Below are 4,643 nucleotides of genomic sequence, written 5' to 3' on the forward strand. Positions count from 1 at the left end.
AAGTCAATAGTACATTCTTAGTCCAATGGAGCTGTAACTGGACCGTTTGGGCTTGAGGCTAGGAGACTGATTTTTTGTATGCTGCCTATTCATTTTGGTTTAATATTCATCAGACACCTGAAGAGGTAAGTTATAATATAAAAATTTTGCAGCAACTAGAATTATTTTCCCAGAGTAAATATTTATAATACTCAAAGAATATTCAAGTTTTCAATTTATATAGCTGAAGTACACTTCATAAGAGTATATTTTCATAAACACACTGGTCATCATTGTCGTGAAAATTACCTAATGTCCTTCATCCATAACATACGTATATATGGAAAATATTGTTCACAGTTCATAATTTGACTTTTAATATTGTTTATAGCATTGCATCATGGGTAATATTTTCATTTTATTTTTTAAAAAGCCTTATAGAAACTTCCACCTCCAGTCACAATGGAGTGAAAGGGATAAGATTTACTCTCTGGCAATACCAAACTATAAGGCTGGACAACATGTATAAAACAACTGTTTTCACATATTGCAGCCCAAGAGTATGATCCCTGAAGGAAGGAAAACAAATGAGGTAAGTCCTACAATCACATTAAATTTTCTTAGGTGGGGGGCAGACTCCCGACTACAGAGCAGAGGGAGGATCACAGAGCACACTGGTCTTATTGAGTTGAGAGTTTTTAATCTGAGCAAGTATATTCCTGACTGCTTCAAACTAGGGATGCACCAGGAAAAATTCCAAATGAACCAAAGGATTTTTGACTTCTGCATTATACCAATACCATTTGTCTGTTTACCAATGGTTCATGAGGTACTTGGCATCAAAGAAATAAGTGTTGTAGCAGAACAGACTGTATATATATTTCTCTGAAGGTACAAAGAAAACTTGTTTCAGACTTCAGTAGTCCCTGATAGAAAACCTGATAGAGAAAAACATGGCACTGCCGTGTAGAATAATTTCTCCTCGACCTCTGTCAGATCTGTTGATTGGCAGATTACGTGCATGTGGTTAGGGGCTGGGCCCAGTCCTTCTCACAGCCCATCCGTATCTCCAGCTATTGTCTATGCAGACTGGGTATTTACATTACCTCTCAGAGTTCTCTTCACTTCACTACTGTGTCTCCACGTTATCACAGTGTGTCCCTCAACTGGAATGTGCAAGTTGTTCTTGATATCCCTTGTCAATTTTGTAAAACTTCTACTGCATCTTCTTGCTATTCTTTCTGATTCTTAATAGAAGTTTGAAGTTTTCCTTACTTTCAATGCAGATGGAGTTTTCTATTTAGGATCCTTTATGTTCATTTTCATCAGTGAATTCTCTGACTTCTCTCTTGCAATTTTTTTTTCTCTTTGACCTTATGAGATCATTATGTAAAGAGCATTAACTCTTTGTCACACATTTGTCAATATTTGTTCTCAGTCTGCTCTTCATCTGTGAATAATCATCTTAGACTACTTCTATCATAGCCTGCATACCTTCACTGTCAGAGTCCCAAGATGATTTGACTGCTTGGTTTCTGTTACTTAAGAGCAGCCATCCCTGTTTCGTCCTACCCCCATTATAGTCAGTAATCTCATTTTAATTTTAGCTTAAACATACCAACTCAGGAGCCCTGGTGGCACAGTGGTTAAGGGATACAGCGGCTAACCAAAATGTCGGCAGTTCAAATCCACCAGCCGCTCCTTGGAAACTCCATGGGGCAGTTCTACTCTGTCCTCTAGGGTCACTATGGGTTGGAATCGAATAGACGGCAATGGGTTTACAGGTTTATACCAATTCAACCATGCTCAGGCATACCAATAATCATGAAGATGCTGCAAGACCAGGCGACATTTCCTTCTGTTATACATACGGTTGTCATAAGTGGGAGCTAACTCAACAGCAACTAACTACAACAATTTTAGCCTAAGCAGGGGTTATCTTATAAAGTCTGATTTTGTGGATAAAGATCCTCTTTAATCATGGAGTCCCTGGTACTCTAGTAATCCTACAATTCATAAATGTGTCCATTTCTGGAGCTGGCTTTCTGTAGTCTCAAAGTACAGGCTACAAGGAGAAAGGATTTCTGGCTGCAGTGACACATGCTAGCCCTACATTTCTATCTCCCCCTGGCCAGGCACCTTGGGACTAGGATATATAATTTCCCCCAAAATGTCTTATAAGAGCCACCATGTACACTTGTACTCTAATATATTTACACGACTCTCTTACTCTACTAAGGCTGTAACAGAGATCTAATTAAATGTGTTCATCTTGCATAGTTTCATCCCTTGGAACCACTCTAAAGCTATAACTACCACTACTCCAAGCTCTTCAGTATAACACAATGTCTTTTATGACAAGGATTGGAGATGACAAGTGTTTTACCACCACAAAGCATGAACTGCTTATTACCCAAATCAGATTAGGCAAACTTATGATGTCTTCTTGCATTATTCTAGCACAGGGATGCCTCTAGGGTGTGTGAAACCCTGAGCAAACGTTTTTGCAGGGTCCTTTCCTATAATTTTTTTTTATTAAAAATGTTTTACAAAATTAATTGGCACACATGAGGTATAGTGATCTTACTATGAAGATTTAAATAGGCCAAGAAGTACTTATGGATTTGTTTATTGCCCAATTAAGGCACATAAAGATTCTTCATCCTGAATAACAGCCACCCAGAATTAGCATGTCAGCCCCATTCTGGTGGCCCAATCTTGTGCGATTCCACGAAAGAAATATGCCCCAGCCAGCCAAAGTGATCTCATTGCCAAGCTGCCCTCCTGGAACTAGGTAACAATCATCAAGACCCAGCATACCCCATAGATAGAAGTTATGGAGCCTCTTGGGCATGTAGTTGACCCCACACATAGGATAGAGGGTCAAAGAAACCTCAAAGGAAAGAAATCCGCACAGGGCAAGGGTCCAAACAGGTCCTAGTCTAGGCTCAGGGTACCCTGCCCAGATACATTGCCAGCCCTGGGTAGTCCTACGTACTGAATTATGATTTAGAATTTCAAGGAGGGTACTCAAAAGCATGGGGCCCTATGAGACTTGGGGCCCTGAGCAGGGGTCCTGCTTGCCTGAGCCAAGGAAGAACAGTCTCGGTGTATACACTCTAAGGGCCTATTTTTCATCATCTCCTCCTTGAACTGATTTGGTGGTTAATTCCTTTCAGGTGGTGGAGTCATAAAAATATACAAATAATCTTAACAGAAGTTTCTCAAGAGGATGCTGCAGCTTTTCAGCTCCTGTTCCCTGAAGCTCTAGTATATCCTTTCCACTCTGTGTCTCAAATGTATTGCGGCTGGCGATTCTCCCACTCTGTCCTTTCATGCCAATCCTCTCACCACAAAGCAGAAAAGATTTAACGTGGTCAGCTGCTCATTGTTTGATATGCAATGTCCTGTTTTGGCCACATATGGCCAGTGTAGTAGGGTTTGGCTCCTTAAAAGCCCATCACCACTCTTCTAAAAGGAAATGTGTCCCTGGCAGGCACTAGAAGTTGTCATGCTCTGTCTAATGCAAAACTCTCATATGTCTTATCAAACTGTCTTCCGAAAGGATAGTTCCTATCTACCTTGCCACCAGGAATATGTGAGAATATCCTTTCTTAGTATATTTTCCAACAATGAAGAAATTTATTCTTAGAAATGATCAGCTAATATGATAGATAAAAATGTTATTGTTTAAATGCACATGTGCAATTTATTAGTAGTGATATTTTCCAATTCACCATTCAATTGTTAATCAATTAAATTTTCTCTTGGGTGAATTATCTGTTTTGGTCCTTTATTTGTTCATGTATTTAGAACGTAGTGTTTTTAAAATCTATTTGTGTGACCGTATCATAATTTAAAGATGTTGGCCATTTATTTGCCATTTTACTGTAGATGTCAATCTCTTTTTTTGCTTACTTTCAAACTGGATACATTTTCTGATAAATGGGACTTTAGAATTTTTTAAATAATCAAAGTTAGCTTTAAAACTGGATAACTTTTTTGATGGATGGAATTTTAGAATTTTTACAATAATCAAAGTTATTAATATTTTCCTTGGTAATTTATACCATCCATTTGCTTCTTAGAAAGTGTTCCTCTTCCCTTTCATAAATTTGCTAAGCATTCATTTCAATTTCCTCTAATTTAAATATGGCCTGTATTTAACATGTTTGCTTTATAAATAAATTAATTAAATAATTCTGGAATTATTTTGGTGGACACAATGGAATAAGAATATAATTAATGTTTTAAAACTATTATTTAGTTTTATTTTTGGTGAACATAAGCACAACATAACCTTCTCCCATTCCACAGTTTCTAGATATAATGATCAGTTATATTAGTTACATTCTTCACATTGTGTCAACATTCACATTACTTCTGTTCAGAACTTAATAATTTTAATAAGTAACTTACTAATTCTTTGATTTGAATGAATTTATTGAAAAACTCCATTTATTTGTGAAGTCACCCTTTTTCTATTGTACATTTTTATACAAAATAGAGCTTTTATCTCAATCTTCTAGTTTACAAAGAATGGTCTAGATAGGGTTGACTCCAAAGTAAAAAGGAGATTTTTCTTATTCAATTAATTTTAATAAGTTCGAGACCCGTAATAATATAATTTTTCTTTATCTAAAGTGTTTTCCTAATTTGTGTCT

The sequence above is a fragment of the Trichechus manatus genome, unplaced genomic scaffold (assembly GCF_000243295.1).
Source record: "Trichechus manatus latirostris isolate Lorelei unplaced genomic scaffold, TriManLat1.0 scaffold00002, whole genome shotgun sequence".
Classification (NCBI taxonomy): Eukaryota; Metazoa; Chordata; class Mammalia; order Sirenia; family Trichechidae; genus Trichechus; species Trichechus manatus.